The following is a 21,696-nucleotide window of genomic DNA, read 5'->3' on the forward strand; positions in this document are numbered from 1 at the left end:
AGAGGAAAACATAGCATGAAAGTAGTTATGAGTGTGGACTCTGTTATATACCTGGCATTAATAATCAGTGGGTAATAAACTTCACAATGGTTTTCAGGAAATACTAATGAAGCACAGCTCCTAAAGCTTAATGCATATGCTGTGCCTTTTTTAGTACTAAAATAAAATCAGGAATTTGACAATTCAATGTAAATCAGGTTTGGAAATTCTGCAACAATTTCCAAGGCCTTGAATGTGAGGTTCTAAGGAGTTTAGAAGAAATTAAAAGATATCAAATGCAAATTCAAAGGAAATAAATGCAAACCGAGTTAGTATCACCTTCCAGAACAGAATCAGAATGTATCCAGGTATTATTTCTGTTCACTGACAAGGCAACTCAAATGATAACCCAGCGGTATTATGAAAAAGCTGGTAGGTCTTTTCTACTCGACCTTACATTCATTACTTCTCTTTAGTATAAATCTATTAAGGATGTGATGTGAACTATCTCACCATTGTGTCCTTTGAGTTCTATGGAAACTGCTTGTATTTCATGTTTCAACATGTTAAAGTAAGTCTCAATTTAGAGATTTGAATGTTGAGTTTATTAAATTAAACATTAAACTTTTTTGCCTTGGTAAGTATCTTGGTCATCATTAGCTTTTAGTTGTACCTCCTAAAATATTATAAGCTTTTGTTCTTGTCCTTTGAAATCTCTCAAAAGTTGAAAAGAAGTTTCTGTTTTGAAGGCAATTTGGACCCAATCCTTATAAATTTCCTGCTGAATTGTACTTGAAAGTTTTCTCACCATTTAATATATATTGTAATGGAAGCTGCTATGATACCTACCAAGAAGGGAACTGTCAATAGTGTTACATGACTTTGATGCCCATAATCCACAAAAGTGACCAGCATGACAAAAAAAAAATCTCTAAAGGTGCATTAGTGGCACTCATCTTAGTGGTATCCAACAGCAGTGTAACTGAAGTTATGGCTCACTCAACCGAAAGAAAATCATTACTAGTAATGTAAATAGCCCCAACTATCTTAGACTAGTGAAGTTATGTACCTTAGAGCAGAACCTAGTACTGTCATTTCATTAAATCAGCACAATTTCTAACTACATTATAAAATGCATTCTTACACCAACAGATAAGTGTTGCTTTTACTAATCCATAAATAAACTTTTTTCCTTTGCAGAAAATTAAGATTATTACAGAACACCGCAATTAGTCATAATACAGAGATCAAATGACAATGAGGTGGCCAGAGCCAGTGGATATATCTACAATATAACTCTAGCACCTAAGATTCTGGGACCATTATGTGAAAGTAAGTCAAAAGATTATAAGAGCCAGAGAATCAGGAATTTACAGTAATACTAGGTCTCCTAGAACTGTCAGGGAAGCAACACACACGATATGTCAATAATATGGCTTCCTAAACAGAACTTGATCAATGACCCATAAAACGATACTCTTACTTTAGAGGAAAATCTCATGAGGCCCAACACCTAGACAAATAACTAAATAGGAAAAATTAATCTCTTTCCAAAATGAGGGCCTAATTGATTAAAATGAAATCATAACTGTACGAAATCATAAACACACAACACACAAACACCAAACATATCCAGTATTATATGTGTTTATGTGTTTATAGCAATACTGATTTTTAAAAATCCATCAATTTGAGAGTTGGGGGTGGTATTGTAGCGATTAAAAGTGGGAACAAAACAAAGTGTGCAGGAAATACATGGAAGGCAGGGATTGATACAATTTCTATTTAATAACATTTTTAAAAATTAAGAGCAATATATATTGACAAACATTGATTCCAGTTTGACTGCATTACACAGGGTTTACTTAAGATCATCAGAAAACTCAGATTGTGTATTATGATTAATAAAGATACCGACATTACAGCTATAAAGCGGCAATGAAGATAATTTTATGGGTGAAGTCGTCCCAATATGAAGAACTGTGTTAAAGGGTCACAGAAACAGGAAGGTTGAGAACCACTGAAGAGGAAATCACATGACAGAGCAAAGGAATAGAAAAATGGCAGGGTCAGCCCATATTTTTCTTTCCAAGAATTAGAAATTAAAACATAATAATGTAGGTGGGAGAAAGATTTAGATTTTACAAAAAGTGAGTGCTTGCTGATCAAAAATAAAATGATTCACTTTTTGTGTTAGTTTCAATCTATCCGAATTGTGTGAATTTTATGAAAGTCATACAATATGCACACAGCTTCCTAGAATCTTTTGCATTGGTAGTAATGCCTGTTCTGAAGTGTTTATTCAATAAATGATGTGAATGACTCAGTCTTCTGCTAATTGTACTGCTTGCTGTCCTTGTGGTGACAAGTTTTCTACAAAGGGAAAGTGGAGGAGCTTGTACTGAGCAGTAAGGAGTTGTCACCCATTTGTATTTAGTAAGTAAAGGGTTTTGTTTCAGTTGAAGTTTAATTAAGTTTCTTTACACTTGGGTGCAACTTAAATAATCTAAAAATACTGATTTCAGCTCCACTGAATAGAACTGAAACATGTCTTTAGATGTAAAATACCATTTTATCCTGCTCTCATTTCTTTCTTTGACTCCAGCATTGATTTTAAGTCACAAGTTCACACCCATGATAAACAATTCTGGTCGGTTTAATGTTGTGCCTTGGTTCTTTTTACAAAAGCATTTAATCAATTCTATTTTCTTTGATTTCTTTTCAAATACTCTATGCCCAAATGATCAAAGAAACAAGATATGATTTAATGCTCCCCAGAGTAGATGACCAGGTTATAAGGCCTCTATGTTACATATGATGAAATTAGTTTGAACCTGTAATAATAGAGTTTGTGAGCATGTCCTATCAGCTCATTAGCAAATAATACAGATAAATTTACCCAGTTTCATAACAACTTCTTTTTAGTGGAGATGAGACATACAATACATAATAATAAGTACAAATGAATTATATTTGCTATATTTAGATTAATATAATCTTTGAAAACAATAAGAAAATTTTGTGAAATAATGAATTTTGAAATGATGCTAGCATCAAAAAAAGTGTTTCTGTGAAAATAAAGACAAAAAGTTACATAAGATTCACCTTTTAGGTAAAACACAAAATTCAATGAAAGTTAGGAGAGAAACAGTGAGTTCAAATTTGTATTGACAGAGGATAATTATTGGTGTGGGATTACCCTCGGTATTCTGTGAATTGGTTAAAAAAGAAACTGTTTTTTCCTGTGCAGGAAACAGAGATAGGTAAGGGAAACTAAACTGAATGCTGGGAGAAAGGAAACAGAGTTGGAGAGAAGCCATGGAGCTTCTTCCATGCTGAAACCTTGACAGTAGGCCACAAGCCTCATGGTAAAATATAAAATAATGGAGATGGATTAAATTAAGATGTAAGAGTTATCAAATAAGAAGCTAGAACTAATGGGCCAAGCAGTGATCTAGTTAATATAGTTTTGTGTGATTATTTTTGGGGCTGAGCAGCTGGAAACCATCAAGCAGCTTCTTCCAACAAATTATGATTTTCAACGACAAGTAAAATAATCAATTTCAGAAAATATTTAGTGTCTGTGATATAGTAAACATGGTGTTGCATGGAGAAATTAAAGATTCATTTCTTTTTAAGTGAAAAATAGAAGCATTTGGTATAAGATTGTATGTTAGGTGACTTCAGAGTATCATGGAAATAGTCCAAAAGCTTCAGTTTGTTGATATTTGGCTTTTACTTCAGTAAATGAATGACAATAGTCATTAATTAAAATTAATATATTGATCCATTGGAAAAAGTTGTCTAGACTTCAATATGATACTTTAATATATATAAGATATCTATAAACTCAGCAATGAAAATAATTTTATGTTTGGGGATCACAACAACATAAAATGTACAAAGGAATTGCAATAAAGGGTCACAGTTGAGAACCTCTCGGATAGATTTTAGTGAATTACTTAGAAATAAAACATATGAACATAAGAAAACATTAAGGCAAATGGTAATAATTAAGTCAAATTAGATCACCAAGAAATGTAAATGGTTAGACTAGAAGAAAAAGGGAGCATGAGTCTCAGTCAGTCCATAATTAGGAGGTCAGGATGAAAAGGAGAAAATAACAGAAGGGAGCAAGATGGAAAAGTTCTTGTTTCAGAGAGGATAAAACTTGTGGGTCGGGAGAAGTACCTCACTGACAATGGAAGTGTGAGTCTTATAGGGAAGGCAGTGCCAAATTTCATACAATGTTCCTAACTATCAAAGAATTTAAGGTCTATGAAGAACAGCTTTTGTAGATTAATGTCACAAATTTTAATTATATCATCATGCTTAAAAATAACAGAAAACCTCAAATAGGGAGAAAATATTTTTAAATGACACATCTGATAACTACCTGCATCTAGAATATTCAGGAATGTTAAAAGTATTTATAACAGTTTGTTTAAGCATATCATAGTCGCCTTGGGAAAATATTAGGCATTTCTTAAGATGAAATTTGTCATTATTATAAGATTCATGAATTTCATCCTTAGATATACTCAATAAAATAAAAAGGCAATATTCACACACATTTTTAATTATTAATTAATTTATTTTTCCAATCAAGAATTTACATTTCCTCCCCTCCTCCCATTCCCCTCCTACTCCCCCACTCACCCGCTTCCCTCACCCTCCTTCCTTAAGAGAAGGCAGGGAACACTGCCCTGTGGGAAGTCCAAGGCCCTCCCCCTTACATCCAGGCTCAGGAAGCCTTGCATCCAAAGAGACTAGCTTCCCAAAAAGCCAGTACATACAGTAGAAACAAGTCCCAGTGCCTGTATCAATGGTTTCTCAGTCAGCCCCCATTTTCAGCCACGTTCAGAGAGTTCGATTTGATTCCATGATCCAGCTGGATTTGGTGAGCTCCCATTAGAACAGGCACACTGCCTCAGTTAGTGAACAACCCCTCGCAGTCCAGACTTCCTTGCTCATCTTCTCCCTCCTTCTGCTCTTCAACTGGAAGTTGGGGGCTCGGTCCCTTGCTCTGATGAGGGTCTCTGTCTTTATCTCCATCCGTCGCTGGACGAAGATTCTATAGTGATATTCAAGATAATCATCAGTGTGATAGTGGGGCAAGGCCAGTTCAGGCACCCTCTACTCTGCTGCCTAAGGACCTAGCTGGGGACATCCCCGTGGACACCTGGGATCCCCTCTAGAGCCAAGTCTCTTGCCAACCCTAAAATGGCTCCCTTAATGTAGATATCTTCTTCCCTGCTCCTATATCCACCCTTCCTCCATCTCCACCCTCCCACTGCCCCAAACACTCTCCAGTCTTTCCTTTCTCCCTTCTCTCTCCCCCTCTCCAACCCCCCAACACCACCCCTACTCCTACCCCCACCCCCATGTTCCCAACTTTTGCCTGGCAATCTTGTTTGCTTCCAATTTTCAGGAGGATCTATATAAGTTTTCTTTGGGTTCACCTTGTTATTTGGCTTCATACTGAAATGAAAAGAGAATTCTCATCCGACAAAGTCCAAATGGCCAAAAGACACTTAAGGTCATGTTCAACCTCCTCAGAGATTAGGGAAATGCAAATCAAAACAACTTTGAGATACCATCTTATAACTGTCAGAATGGCTAAAATTAAAAATACCAATGATAGCCTATGCTGGAGAAGATGTGGAGTCACAGGAACACTCATTCATTGCTGGTGGGAATGCAAACTTGTACAACCACTTTGGAAATCAGTGTGGTGGTTTCACAGGAAATTGGGAATCAATCTACATTAGGATCCAGCAATATCACTCTTGGGAATATACCCAAGAGATGCCCAATCATACTACAAAAGTATTTGTTCAACTATGTTCATAGCAGCATTATTTGTAATTGCCAGATCCTGGAAACAACCTAGATGCCCCTCAATGAAAGAATGGATAAAGAAAGTGTGGAATATATACACATTAGAGTACTACTCAGCGGTAAAAAATAATGACATTTTGAATTTTGCATGCAAATGGATGGAAATAGAAAACACTATCCTGAGTGAGATAACCCAGACCCCAAAAGATGAATATGGTGTGTACTCATAGTACTCATTAGTGGACTCTAGTCACACACAATTTTTACATTAAAATTCATACTATTATTTTTATTAATGATAAAAATAAGAAATAAACAGCCGTGCAGTGGTGGCGCACGCCTTTAATCCCAGCACTCGGGAGGCAGAGACAGGCGGATCTCTGTGAATTCAAGGCCAGCCTGGTCTACAAGAGCTAGTTCCAGGACAGGAACCAAAAAGCTACAGAGAAACCCTGTCTCGAAAAAAAAAAGAAAAAAAGAAAAAAGAAATAAACAAAATGTGCATGAAGTAGTAAATTAGTAGATACATATGATATACATTTTTTAATCATTTGTCCTATATGTACATGCCTATCCTTTGCAGTACAGAAAAGATATGAGTATCCACATCCTGAAAACAAGATTGATTTTTCCCCTCAAAGCTCCTACCTACTGCTACTACAACTCCAGCAATGAGTGAGTCTTGGAGATCATGTATGCTATCTTTGCTTGTGTTTTGGCTTCCTTGATGCTGTGTAAGGGTTGTACAGATTATCATACTCCTGGTGTTTACTGATTTCAGTCACCATGACCTGTCTAGAAGACAGCATTTCACCAAAGTCCTCCGATGGTCTGTCGTTACAATCTTTCTGCCTCCTCTCCAAAGGTGATTTCTCTCAGCCTTGATTCATGAAGTTAATACAGGTGCTTCTTCAAGGACTGAGCACTCTTAGGTTTTATGTTGATTCAATATGCAAATACTGTTTTTTAAAAAATAGATAAAATGAAATATAACTGTATTTAACTTTTTATAAGTGGAATTATATTAAATTTATAAATAAAGAATCACAGTGATCAGCTTAAAATTTCAGTTTAAGTGGATTTGTGACAGATGTTCAGCTTTATTTGTACAAAGTTTTCCAAATGTGGACCATTTTCCAGTAAGCAGAGAACTTACATCCAGGTTCTTAATTGGAACACTGTGACCAGCTGCCTATCTTTCAATTTACTGCCTCCCTTTTCAAAATACTATTTCTCTGACCAAGATTGACAATAGCAGATACCAAAGGGTATAACATAAATGATTAGAAAGAAATTCATTAGTATGTCCAGTACCATGGTAACAATATCAGTTTCTACCCTCAGGCCACTAATCTCCCCATATACAGGCTTTTGATCATAATTGCAGAACCTGGTATGAAATTCTCACCTGTAGAACATACCTTAAACATATTTGTTACCCACCTCACATTTGCCACTATTGTACCAATAGACGTATATAGCCTGGCATGTACAGCCCGATGATAGGTAAGATCACTGATGCTTTCTCTCCAGCAGCAGCCTCCTCTGTACCTTCCAACACTGTGAAAGCTAGCCTATGAGCAGTAAGTTTTCTGACAGTTTAAGGTCAGCTCCTTGCTATTCAGCAGACAAAATGTATTATTGTCAGCAATGGAGTTTTACCACTTAGCTACAGTGGGTGAAAAGAACAGTGGCATGATCCTGTGCCATTTTGGAAATATCTATAGGTTTTTTGACTAATACCTTGTAGGACAATATCTAGTACCGGTTACTGCAATCTTCAATTAATATGCTATTTCTTCCAGGAGAAATACTGTCTATTAAAGCATGGAAATTACATTCAAATTTTTAAAATGTTGCATTTTGAAATTCACCTACAACTAGTAGGTAAACATAAGACCTTTAAATATAACCTTATTTTTGGTTAACTAACCAACCAAACCATCCCTTGCTTCTATGATAACTTAATCCTTAAACATGAGGCATGTTTCCCTCATCTTTCAGTTCATTTATTTTCTATTATTCTTCTATATAAAAATTGGTTGTGATTGACTAAGTCTCTATATGACTATTCATAACTCCTCTCCTCTTAATCCTTCAGTTACCCCATACTTATATAAAACTCCCTGTTTCATTCTTCTAGCATTTCAGTTCTCCACTTTCATTTCACCTATAATCTATCATCTTTCCTTCTTTAATGTGTTCCACACTAGTGGTGGTTTAAAAGAAAATGGTCCCCATAAGAAGTGACACTGTTAGGAGGAGTAACCTTGTTGGAGTAGGTGTGGCCCTGTTGGAGGAAGTGTGCCTCTCTATAGATGGACTTTAAGATCTGCAATGCTCGGCCGGGCGGTGGTGGCGCACGCCTTTAATCCCAGCACTTGGGAGGCAGAGGCAGGCGGATCTCTGTGAGTTCGAGACCAGCCTGGTCTACAAGAGCTAGTTCCAGGACAGGCTCCAAAACCACAGAGAAACCCTGTCTCGAAAAACCAAAAGAAAAAAAAAGAAAAAAAAAGATCTGCAATGCTCAAGGTATGTTGATTACCACAACTCCTGTTTCCTGTGGGAAAGGATGTAGAACTCTTAGTTCCTTCTCTAGCACCACATATACCTTCATGCCACCATGCTTCACTGGAACACGATTAATAAAGACTCAGAGGGAATTTGGAGTTCAGCCTGAAGGTCAGAAGATCAAAACAACCAACCTCTAGCTCTTGTCTCTATCTTGGTGCAAAAGGCAATCTTGCCTCCAAGAATCTCAGAAGAAGACTGAGAGCTGTCTTCTCCCATTTTATAATAGTCCCTAGAGTTGGGATTAAAGTGGGTACTACTGTGATTAAAGGAATCCACCATCCAGTTTTTATGACAACTAGTATGGCTACTGGGACTAAAGGTGTGTGTTACCACTACCTGGTCTCTAAGGCTGACCATTGAGGCTATCTTGCTCTCTGATATTCAGGAAAGCTTTAATTATTAAAGAACAAATAAAATGTCACAGCATTCCACCATGATAATAATGGACTAAACCTCTGTAACTGTAAACCAACTTCAAATGAATGTTTTTCTTTATAAAAATTGCTGTGATCATGGTGTCTTCACAGCAATAGAAGCCCTAAGATACCACTCAAACTTTCCTTTCTCATTTCCTAGCTCCCACTTGTGCTCCTACTTGAAACCAACGAGAATATTTGGTTTACTTTAGGAGCAAATTTACTGTGTATTTCTGGGTCTTAGCTCCCTTATTTAATATATTTTCTACTCATATCCCTTTATCTGTAAATTTGTTTACTTTACTTTTCTTTACAACCGAATAATAATACATTATGAAAGTTATGGAAAGAGAAAGTACAGGCTGAGATGACTGGAATTGAAGGGCATGTAAGGCTCTATGTAGAAACAGTGCAGTAGAAAGTCCCTGAAGTCTTAAGAGGGCTACTCTAGTGAGTACTCCTAGTAATGAAGGATAGGAAGCCCTGAAACATCTGTCTTCTGTAACCAGGGAAAACATCCAGTGATGGGCCTAGAACACCAATCAAACCAAAAATGAAAAAAACAAAAACAACAAAACAAAACAACAACAACAACACAAAAGAAAACTTCTATCTACAATCTGTCCTGCCTGCATGATGTGATGAAGCAATGGTGGTACAGAAATTGTAGGAGTGACCAACCAATGGTTTTCTAATTTGAGGCCAGAACACAAGAGAGAACTGATTCTGGACATTGCCTGGATAGCCAGGAACCAGAGACTAGATCACCCAAAGACCTAGGGTAAAACCAAACATGACTATCGATAACAACAAAAAAGCATTCAGTAAAATATTTCTTAGTAATGCTCTGCTATATTTATACATGGGTGCCTAATCCAGTTGTCAGTGAAGAAACTGTGTCTGCAAGCTAATGGTAATAGCAGGTAATGCAAAGCTCACAGTCAAACATTAGCTAGAGAGAGAGAGCCTAGGATAGAGATCTCTATTTGATCTCTTATCTTGAATCCAAGGAATCCAAGGGAGAATGGGAAGGAGAAATTGTGGAAGCCAGAGAGGTCAAGGACACCAGGAGAACACAGCACAGAAAATCAACTAAGAAAAGGGGGCTCACAAGGACTGAAGTAAAAACCACAGAGCCTATATGGGTCTGTGCTAGGTTTTCTGCCTATATGTTATGGTTGAATAGCTTGGTGTTCTTGTGGGACTTCTGACGGTGGTAGTGGGCATTTCCCCAGACGCATTTACTTGCTCTTGAGAACATTTTCCTCTTACTATATTGTTTTGCCCAGCATTGATTTGAGAATTTGTGCTTCATCATATTGTATCTTGTGCTGTGTTTGGTTGTTCCTTGGTGAGGTCAAAATTTCATTCCTAATTCACGTTCTATACTAACTTCCATTACCATCCAAAACAACCTTTTGATGTCTCTCAACCTTATATATTTTACACTTCTTTAGTAAGTTTCTTTTCTGAGTATGGTAAACAATAAAAGCTGTAACTTTACCTGTCTAGTCTTAACTCTCTCAGAAGAGTTGGTACCAATGGTAAAGGCCTAGGAGCTGGTGCAGGTGTTTTGTATCAGCTGGGGGAACATTCTGTAAGCTGGTCTTGGCCCATGAAGCAGTAGTGACCTGTAAAATATGCTGGAAATTGGCTGGGGTTAGCAAAAGGCTCTGGAGACTGGTAGTTTTTTACCAGATCTGATTTTTGTTACGACAGTAGAACTTTCCAGGAACCTTTAAATAGAAGTGGAACAGATTTACATAGCTGAACCTCTGATGATACACACCTGAAACCTGCTAATCCTGGACTATGAAGCCTGTTAAAGAGGCATACCTGTCTGTATTTTAGCAGGAAACTTTATTAAATGTCATGGATGACATAATATGTTAGCGGTAACTTAAATTGTCAAATGTCATTAGACATATCTGGGAGAGATAAATGAGCAAAAATGAGACAGCATTTTTAGCTACACAGGCAATCCCAAATCCTCTTCTTCGTCCCTGTAGAACACCAGTCTTAGAAGCAGTGCTTGCCATTAGTTGTTTAGTACAAGAGGCCCAAAGATTTTTTCTGGAGGAGGGGAGTTTTGGTAGGCTGAGACGATTAATTCCCTGAGTGAAGAAGCATTCAGGAAGCTGAAGAGGTGAAAACCACTTTTTTCTGTGTGAATGGCTATGCCAAACTCAAAAGCAAAGCCTGCAGATAGAAGGTCTTCTGTCTCCCTGGAGGAGCTAAAGGGGGCTACAAAAGTTGGCAGGTTTGTGTTAGAAGTCCTTTTGTAAAAATGCTATACCCTCAGATCTGTAAGGGCATTTGAGAACTGAGTACCATTACCTGTTATTTAAACTGGGTATATAAACTAAATTTACATGATATTTTATCCAATTAGTTACAGTTTACCAATGCTAGTAAATGTAAGAAGATTAAAAGGAATAAGTTAATAAGTCAAAGAATCTTAAAATGAGCACACATGCACACAGAAACATTTATAAAGTAACACAGTCACACTGGCCACGTTATCAGCTGACCAACACAAAATTTGGGGGTAGGCAGGAGGCAAAAGCCAGAAAAGCCTGGAGGTGATCCCGTTAAGAACCAGACCAGCAGACACTGCGAAAGGGAACAGAAACACAGGACAAAACATCCAGACAGTTTGGAAGAACAGGGGGGAAATGTATCCATGTAGAGAGTTCCAGTGTGAGATAAATAGCAAACAGCTAGGGGGGAAGGGGCCCAGAGTGAACCCAACTTAGGTGGCAGAAGCCAGGGAGCAAAGTCAACAGCTGATGGGTGAGCACCATTTGGAAAGAACAGTGATGGCCTTCATTTTCCTCAGCCAACGTAAAGGAGTTAGGTTTAGATGCCAAATCTGGAATGGGACGGCAGTCGGCCACACCTTGGGGTACAGGCTATGGAGAAACAGAAGTGGGGGGTGGGACAAATGGTGGGCTATGAATCAGTGGAGAAAGAGAATTGGAAGTGGGGCAAGAGAGCGCATCCAGAAACCATGGACTACAAAGATTAGATAGCCCCAATTTAAAAGGATTTTTTGTAAAAGGTCCCTCAATGGCATTTGAGTAATTGGTTTGGAATTGTAAGGACCCATTTTAAAAGTCTATGCCTAGTGGGACTCAAGTCTGTCCCAATGCAACCACAGAACCTGGCCCTTGAGTCGAAACAGGGATGCATGAGAAATGAGTGGGGGATCCCCCCAACCGCAAGTCTCATCTCAGCAAAGCCTGCCTTTTGCCAGGAGTATCAGACTTCCGGTGTGGACTGTGGCTTCAATAAAAGCCCAAAACGTGAATGGATCACTCTGCATAGAGCAAAAGAAGGGGAACTCAATGTGTCCTAAGCCGATTTGGTCTGGTGGAGAGCTTGGGAGATGGGCATTTTTCAGCATGGCAGCGCCGTGCCCTTGGGAAATAAACAGACCCATCTTGGTGGAACCCCAAAGATGTTAGATATATTTCCTAACCAAGCCTTTCCGCTGCAAAGAACTCCAATCAAACCAAATTAGAGCAGATCAAAAAATGCCCACATTTAATGACTGCCACGCTCCCAAGGAAGGTAGGGGAAAGAGAGGAAAAGGACACCCAAAACTCAAAACCTCTGAGCAGCTGCATAAAAACCCTGTTGGAGAAATCCTGACCCTCCTCTAGGGAGGAGCATGGCAGGCTGGGAGTTGGAGTCTGGACCAACACAACTCCCAGTCCAGGGGTTGGGAGTGATGCTCCAAATTTAATATTACAGGTATAGTTTAATTCATTGTACTGTTTTTTGGAAAGGTATTAAGCTTTGTGTAAAATTTCATGTAGGGTTCTTGACACTCATTTTTTTTTATTTTCACATTTCTATTTTAGTATTGTTACAATCTCAAATATTTTCTTGTAGATGCTAACATTTTTCACTTGGTTACTCAAAAATAAATGGATCTTAGAAGTTAATTTCACTTCTTCTAGTAATCTTGATATATGTTAAAAATTAAGAAACAGAGTTCATCACCAGTACCTGCTAAAATACTACAGAACTTTAGACGAAGCTGTGGCATCTCTCACATGTGTTCACATGCAGGAATTCCCAGCAGTTTCTTCAAAGCTTGATATTTTATGTCTGTGCTCTCCTAATAAATGCAAAACAATCTCCTTATAGGACTCTACTAAAAAGCATCTGATACTTCTGTTTTGTTCATTGTTTCTCATTTTAAGGATGAATTAAGCAAAATGGAATGTAGTACACTACAATAGAGAGTAGTTTATCATAAGTAAAACCCCTTTTTGTAGATGAAAAAACCTGTTTTTATTTCATTAGATGGTAACTTTAATGTGTGTTTCCTATATCTAAGTGTATGCTTCCAAGCTTTTGGCAAATACACCATAGTATGATATGCTTTAAAATAATGTCATATTACATCTCATCATTGAGAAAGATTTCTCCTGTGATAAATTTTGAAGATATAGAAATATTTATTACTGTGATTCGATTACATTATTTATAAATGTATCAGACTATTACGATAGATACATAATACATGATATACAGATCCATTATTTATCAGTATAAAATACAATCCTTTTATGGCTTTGCTGTTCAATTCATTATTTCTTTTATTTTTGAAAATACAATATAACTACATCATTTCTCCTTTCTCTTTCTCCCTTAAAACCCTTCATTTTAATTCTCTTTGTTTTTTTCTGAAACTCACAGCCTCTTTTTTCATTAATTGTTGTTACACACACACATATACATAACTACATATATACACACATTCATTATTAGGTTTACTATTGCTGTGATGAAACACAATGATGAAAAGCAAGTTATAAAGTAAAGGGTTTATTTAACATTAACTCCTAAATCACAGTTCATCATCAAATGAAGTCATGAAAGGTACTTAAGTAGGGAAGGAAAGGGAGGTAGGAAATGATGCAGAGGTCATGGAGGATTGATACCTATTTTTTTTGTCCTCCTGACTCGCTTAGCTTGCTTTCTGATAGAATGTATAACAACCAGCCCAGGAATGGCATCACTGGTCAATATGAATATTCTTGCTTGCATGTGTATTTCACTGGTGACCATTTGTGATTGGCCAACCAGTCAGTGTATTCCTCCAGGGCAAAGACTATTTACTTGCTTTCTCAATATTCCTCAGTGTCCAGGAATTCTTTGTGCAGGACTGAGGGTTTCATGGTCATTTCTGTCAACTTTGACAATTTATTGCTTTAGGCATATCATGCTTGTCTAGAATTTAAAATGAGAGTCTACTGCTTCTGTCTCACAGATTCTGAATTACAGGCTTGCATCAATATAATTGGTTTTTAGGATTGTTAAATAACTGGAAATTTCTTTTAAAATATTTACATTTTTAAGAGAAATACTATAAATGTGTTGAAATGATACTCCAAAATTTAAGAAAAAAGGGAAGTGAGTGGTAAGGCTGTCTTCATAACTACAAAGGGGGAGGAAGCTGGAAGCCAAGTGATAACTCTAAAAGTCTCTCTTATGATGTGAAAAGGTCATGATTGTCTCAGTCAGTACATATAGTCTACACTGTGTATATTATCTTTCTCTGCATCTCATGACAAAATCATATTTTTTCAACTCTTAGAAGAATATTAGTCATTTCAAAGGGTCTTACATGATCTATAAGAATAATTATAAGAAATCTAATTTTTTTTTTTTACTTTCCCCAACTTTATTAAAGAAAAAAAAAAGCAATGGTGGTAAATCTCTAGAACACGGCCAATTTCCTGGGATTCCTCCCTCGAAAATGTGACATTTGATTTCCAAACACATGCTGATGCACGTGGTTCCCATCACACTAGGCAGCCGAGAAGCTGAAATCCTGATGTGCTCATCTTCCGACTTTCCCCAGTCTATGGTCTGTCTCTGGGTCAGCAATGATTGCCTGAACAGCTACTATGGCTTCATTAATTTTCTTCCTGTAGCTCTCTGAGCTCTTCCATGTGCAGCAATCGCAAGATCTGAGCAGCTTCGTTCAGAACTGCATCTCCTGTGTCAAAGCCAAGAATATGTTTGTCTAAAGCAACAGGTAAGCCCTCTTTCGTTTGATTTGCCACAAGCTCACGGCCCTGGACTACCACAACCCTGCATGTTTCAACTGCAAAGATGAAGCAGAATTTAGAAACTTCATTGTTTGGCTTGAAGACCAGAAAATTAGACATTACAAGATTGAAGACAGAGGTAACCTGAGAAATATCCACAGCAGTGACTGGCCCAAGTTCTTCAAAAAGTATCCCAGAGATGTTAACTGTCCTTTCAAGATTCAGGAGCAACAGGAAGCAATTGACTGGCTTCTTGGTTTAGCTGTTAGACTTGAATATGGAGATAATGCTGAAAAATACAAGGACTTAGTACCCGATAACAGGAAAAATACTGACAACACAGCTAAAAATGCAGAGCCATTGATCAACCTGGACGTAAATAAATCCTGATTTTAAGGCTGGTGTCATGGCTTTGGCTAACCTCCTTCAGATTCAGCGTCATGATGATTACTTGGTAATGCTTAAGGCAATTTGCATTTTGGTTCAGGAGCGTCTAACACAGGATGCAGTTGCTAAAGAAATCTAAATTTGAAACTTAGTTCTATCAAATGAAAATTATACTTGCCTAGCTAAACTTTTGCATCATTAAATGCAATAAATTTGTTTTAACATTTCTGTCCGAATGTTTGTTCTTCTATTTTCTATTATACATACCATATAAAGTAAAATTAAGAAAGAATCCAAGAAGCAAAGATTTAATAGACTCTAAAATTCTGTGCTAGTTACAACAAAGATCGGAAAGGTTAAGGATCAAAGGCCTCATGTTTTCAAATTGAACATTATCTATGTTGAATAATTAAACTAATGAATTTCCACTGTAGAGTTCACGTTTATAAAAAGACTTTTCATGGAATAAATGTGCTATCTAATTTTATAAATGCCTTGATATTTTCCCTCTGGAAATAGCTTTCAAATGGAAAATCATGAAGATATTCATTAAAGCTGTCAATATATAAATTGATCGTTAAAACATATGTAGGAAGGAATTTTACAGAAACATGAATTTTTTTGCACATAAACTTGTTATTCCATCATGTGTTTATCATGTATATGTGATTCTCTTTAAGGCATGCTTCTCTGTTCTCATGTACATAGCAAGCCGATGACTTGCTTCTTTCATGCTAATGGATCCCATGCAAACCAAGGTGATTTGGCTACAGTTAATAATTAAAGTTTTCTAAAGAAGCCATATCACTTTTTCTTACTCTATAATGAATTTACATCATAGGTTTTATATGTTATTTTCATATTTGTATATTTTCAGTCATATCCACATAGATAATTCTTGTCTCTCTGTTAGTATTGCTGACTCTTGACAACTACTTTTTCTCTTTGCTTACATGTCTGTCTTTGAATAGATTTATATTGTTATGTGTGTGTGTGTTTCTCAGTGCATGTCATTAGGATTGTTAAGTGGCCTTGTAAGAGTAATTTATTTATAATAGCATGGACAACTTACTAGTGGTAAAGAGGTAAGGGAAATATCTTTACCTTCCCCAGTTAACATTAATCATGCACTGATCCTTAAGAGCATGGAGCAATCTCCTTGGACCCCTTTCCTAACTGATCATTGACTCCTTATTGTTGAAAATATCAAGTTTTATCATTTGTTAAAGGGCAAATCAACTAATATTTAGTAGTTTTTCTATATGAAGGATGTCATCTCAGAATTCTTTTTTTTAAATATTTATTTATTTATTTATTATGTATACAATATTCTGTCTGTGTGCATGTCTGCAGGCCAGAAGAGGGCACCAGACCTCTTTACAGATGGTTGTGAGCCACCATGTGGTTGCTGGGAATTGAACTCAGGACCTTTGGAAGAGCAGGCAATGCTCTTAACCACTGAGCCATCTCTCCAGCCCCATCTCAGAATTCTTTGTGTCTAGTATATATAAATAACTCCTGAAACAATTCTGCGAGATCTAAAAGCTTTAAAGAAATAATTTAGAAATCCAGTTTCCTATAATAATTTCCATACATTCAAATTAACAAAGTGAGAGTGCCATTTTTTCAACCTTTTATGATTAGTTCAAAATATACATTTAACCAGGTCATATTTTCTAATTTCACAGACTATGCAATGTTTTATTGTATTTTAGGAAAATGGATATACAGATGTAAATCTCAGGAAATGTCTCAAATATTCAAACAGACAAATATGTATCTTAACAGACTTTGCACTTATATAAAATATATTGTACTGATCTATTTCCAGTTGACAAAGCTTACCACTATATTTATTGCAAAACAAAATGCAATGACATAAAATTAAAGAAATATGTAACATTAATTGCATAATTAATATTAAGGAACATAATTTACTCTTATATGTATGCCACATTTCCAAATTATCTTTTTATCTAGGTTATCAACAATTGTACTTTTTCTGAGATATCTGGCTACAGAAAACTGCATCCTTTAGAAATTTTTTTCTTTGATTGCTTTCTGTAGTGCTTTTTCAGTGCTTTTCCAGGATCATTTTACTATTTAATTAATCATTCACCATCAAAATTTTGTAGATGTTACTCTTATCAATAAGGTTTTCAAAAGATATGAATCACAGCCATAAATTTTAGATAGGCATCTTTTCTATTTCAGGCACAGGAATTTCTTTTGGTAGATCTTTCATTTCCTTTATTTTCATTTGTATACTTATTATTTTATACTGTAAATAGCCAAGACATGGAAAATGTGGATAGAATCTTTTTGCCTTACTGTCTAATTTGCTGAAACCATTGTTCCTTCTATGAAATGAGACTATTCTTTCATAATTTATATTTTAGAACCAATGATATTTTCATGGATAAAACTATTAATAATTTTGAGAAAGTGGTTAAGTTGGTTTGTTCAGTTATATATTTTAACTCAGATACTATATTTTTCAAGCTTTCCATGATTTTTTTAGCTCTCAAAGAGACAAGTATATAATAGATAAAAATAAGCATCAAACTTACATAAGATCCCCCTAATATTTTGCCAGGGAAAAGCAGAAGTGAATGAAATATGTGTACCAGAATAATTAAGTGATACATTCTTATAGTGAAAATCCTGAACATTGACAACACTAAATAATTTAGGGACTGAGTAGAAGCAAGATGTCATTCATTAGTGTTAGAATACAAAATGATTCTGTCTCTTAATAATATAATTTGGTATATAGGCTACCATTCATGTCATTTTTATTTACATAAATGACTCGTAAATGTATTGTAACAGATAAGCTCATGCATGTAAATGCTTATAAGTATTATTCATAATAGTGTAACTACAAAGGGCAACCAAATAGCCTTAAAAGATCAAGATAGAAGGTAATCATATTTACGCAAGAGCTGCATATAATTAAACATTTAAAATGAATTACAAAGCCATAAAGAAACAAATTAATGCTACATGTTTTAAAAAGGCTCATCAAAGAATATATTATTTGGTTCTTATTATACAAATTTCTATAAATATAAAAAAGAATTGCTAGTGTTCTTATTCTTGTGTTAAAAAGGGAAGACTCCATGTGTTTACCAAAAGTCACATAACTTTATAACTCAAATTGTCAATGCAAATGTAAATTAAAAGTAAGAGTTTGTTAATGAGGTATAACATTTACTTATCTGTTGTAGTTTGCTATAATAAAGGAAGATACACAGTAAAGTACATTGTGAGGCTGGAAGATAAGGCTTATTTGAGAATTATCAGTACAAACTACCCACTTTAATGATAATAACAAACTGTTTATTAAGACAAAAATTAATTGTCCCATGTTATAGCATAATTACATTTCTGTCTTCTTTGCTTTTACTGTCAAACTGCATTATCTAGAATTCTCATACAATAAAAAGTAAAATGGAGCAAAGTTGAATGCCCTTGAATTTTGAAATATTACACTGTCATTCCAACATTCAATATGATAATTACACTAGTTTTGAAGTAGTTATCCATTATTCAATCTAGAGCAGTTCTCCACTAGTCTTCCTTTATTAAGAGCTTTAATGAAAAACAGCATTGCACGTTTCAGAGTGTACATTCTGATTCAAATGAAAAGATTAAATGGGGATACTATTTAATCTTTTAATGCAGTGTAATTCCCTAATAGATTTGCTAGGAGCAAACCAGAACTGTATGCCTAGGATGAAAATTAATTCATCACTACATACTGTGATTTTTTTGGATAGTAATATTCAATTTTACCATATTATCAAATAAGATTTTTTTTATTTATTTGCAGAATGTCTCCAACCATAATTTTCTCTTTTTTGTAAATTTTGTCCACAATTTTGTGATATAGGTAGCAAGCCCTAGGTGAACAACAGAAAGTTTTTCAGAGTTTCAATCAGAGAGTACAAATCACTCCAGCAACCTTATCAGAAATGTCACAAATTAATTAAATTTAGAAGAACATTGCAATGACATTAATTTTTATTTGGTTTAATTGTTAAGAAGTTCCTAATTCCATGTGTATGAGAGGACATGTTTTTGAAGAATATGACAGACTATATTCAATTAATAGTTTCTAAAAAAATTTATGAATAAGCAGATGATTATCAGAAGATGTAATGAAACTCAAGAAAGTTATAATATTCATAAGGTTTAGTACTACTAGACAGGAATTTTGATAGAAGAGTATTTTACTAAAGGGAAAGAAAAATAGAATCTTTGAGGGTTGCAGATTCAACAGTAAGCATAGAAGTCTAAGTAAGAGAAGTTAGAGTGGCTATAATAAAATATCTCCTAAACAATGCACTTCCATCGGCACAGTACTTGAAGTAACACTGATGAAAAGAAACATGAATATGCATTTCAGTCCATTGGCTGCCCTTGACATAAGTTGGAGGAAGAAAGAATAAGAAATGGCTGGTTAAATAGCTGGTTTAACTGGAAAAACTCTTACATTCAGAAATTAGATTCTGAGAACCCATTAAATAATCTGGCAGGGTGGTTTTTCTCTCTATCTAAGATTCCTAGATTCCTATATTTAGGTGTGACCTGTAACTTTCAGTAACAATAAAATCAGGAAAATAAAATGGAACTTTGCTATGGAAGAGAGCTAGAAATGGGAATAATATATTTCAAGTGATGCGATTGCATAAATTCAAAAATAGGAACATGAATAAGTATAAAGGAAGATGAAAGGGAGGACTACTTTTTCTAGGCTGAGCAAGGTATCTATCCAAAGAGGATATATTCCCCATCCAACATGGCAAAAGTTTGTTCACTGCCTCTGAGACTGCCAGGTGGGAGACACACTCATCACCTCAACTCTGGTAACCAGTTGGCCCATTTTGTCACCAAGTATTCTTGTAGCACATTCCCTACAAACCCCATTCAAATACTTGACCTCAAGAAAGAGCACTACTTGGATCCCAACTCCACATCTACTCAGTAGACAAGTCTAAAACGCCCAAAATGTCCATGGCCCAGAAGGTCTCCCACCCCTGTCCACTTGACTAGCTCTATCCATAGAACATGAGACTCTTAATCTCAGAGTCATATGTTCAAGCTCCATGTTAGGCACCAAATGAATATGAATGCTTAAAAGAAATAATACACTAGCTCAGAATTGAGTATAATAAATGGTTATTTATTTAGGGGTAGACTCAGAGATCATAGTCTTCTGCTTGAACAGAGAACAGCAACCAATGCAGCAGCTGAAACAGAGAACAGCACATACTTTACATAGGCATTTATAGCATAAAAGGCCATGCCCAAGTAGGCTGGTAACTTAAAGTCTACTGATTGAATTTCCTACAGTACTATGATCGAGCATCTTATGAGAATATGCCCAAGAGTCCTGAGGTAGGTTGATTCTTAATTTGCTGAGAAAACACCATACTGATTATCAAAGTAATTATATAAGTACATATACACAAATCCAACCCTAAAAAAAGTACTAGAAAGAAAACCCAACTCAAGGATGCTAAATCCACTCCCCCCAAAACACAGGCAACAGATAACCTCACACCATCAAAATCCAAAGAAGGGAAACACATACACACCCCCATCAAAAAATAAGAGGAAGTAATATCACTGGTCATTAATATCTCTTAATATCAAAGAACTCAATTCACCTATAAAAAGACACAGGCTGAGAGAATGGATATGAAAGCAGGATTCAGCCTTCTGCTGTATACAAGAAACACACCTCAATCTCAAAGACAGACATTACCTCAGAGTAAATGGTTGGAAAATGGTTTTCCAATTAAATGGACCTAAGAAACATGCAGGTGGAGCTTTCCTAATATCTAATGAAATAGACTTCAAGCTAAAATCAATCCTAAAAGATAGACAAGGACACTTAATATTCATAATAGGAATAATCCATCAAGAAGAATCCCAATCCTGAACATCTATGCCCCATATACAAGAGTACCCACATATGTAAAATAAGCATGACTAAAGCTTAAATCACACATCAAACCCCACACACTATTAGTAGGAGACTTCAACACCCCACTCTCCCTATGGACAGGTCAACCAGATAGAAACTTAACAGACAAAAGAGAACTTGGTGTGGGAGGTCCTTCTGTCTATGTGTTGCTTTTATTGGTTAATGAAACATCCCTGGTCTGTTGATAGGGCAGAGCTTAGATAGACAGAGAAGATGGAACTGAATGCTGGGAGGAATAAGGCAGAGTCAGAGAGACCCCATGGAGCCACCAGAGTCAGACATGCTAAGTCATTGCCTGTAAGCCACTGCCACGGGGTGATATACAGATTAATATAAATGGGTTAAATTAAGAGTTAGCCAATAAGAAGCTACAGTTAATGGGTCAAGCAGTGTTTTAATTGATACAGTTTCTGTGCAATTATTTGGAGTGTAAGCT

At 36.0% G+C, this 21,696-nt stretch overlaps 1 pseudogene; it reads left to right on the forward strand.

The window, feature by feature from the left end:
* Positions 1 to 14,607: 14,607 nt before the first annotated feature.
* On the forward strand, positions 14,608 to 15,404 carry LOC130885202 (RNA transcription, translation and transport factor protein-like; annotated as a pseudogene).
* Positions 15,405 to 21,696: the final 6,292 nt, after the last annotated feature.

Source organism: Chionomys nivalis, chromosome 12, assembly GCF_950005125.1.
Source record: "Chionomys nivalis chromosome 12, mChiNiv1.1, whole genome shotgun sequence".
Classification (NCBI taxonomy): Eukaryota; Metazoa; Chordata; class Mammalia; order Rodentia; family Cricetidae; genus Chionomys; species Chionomys nivalis.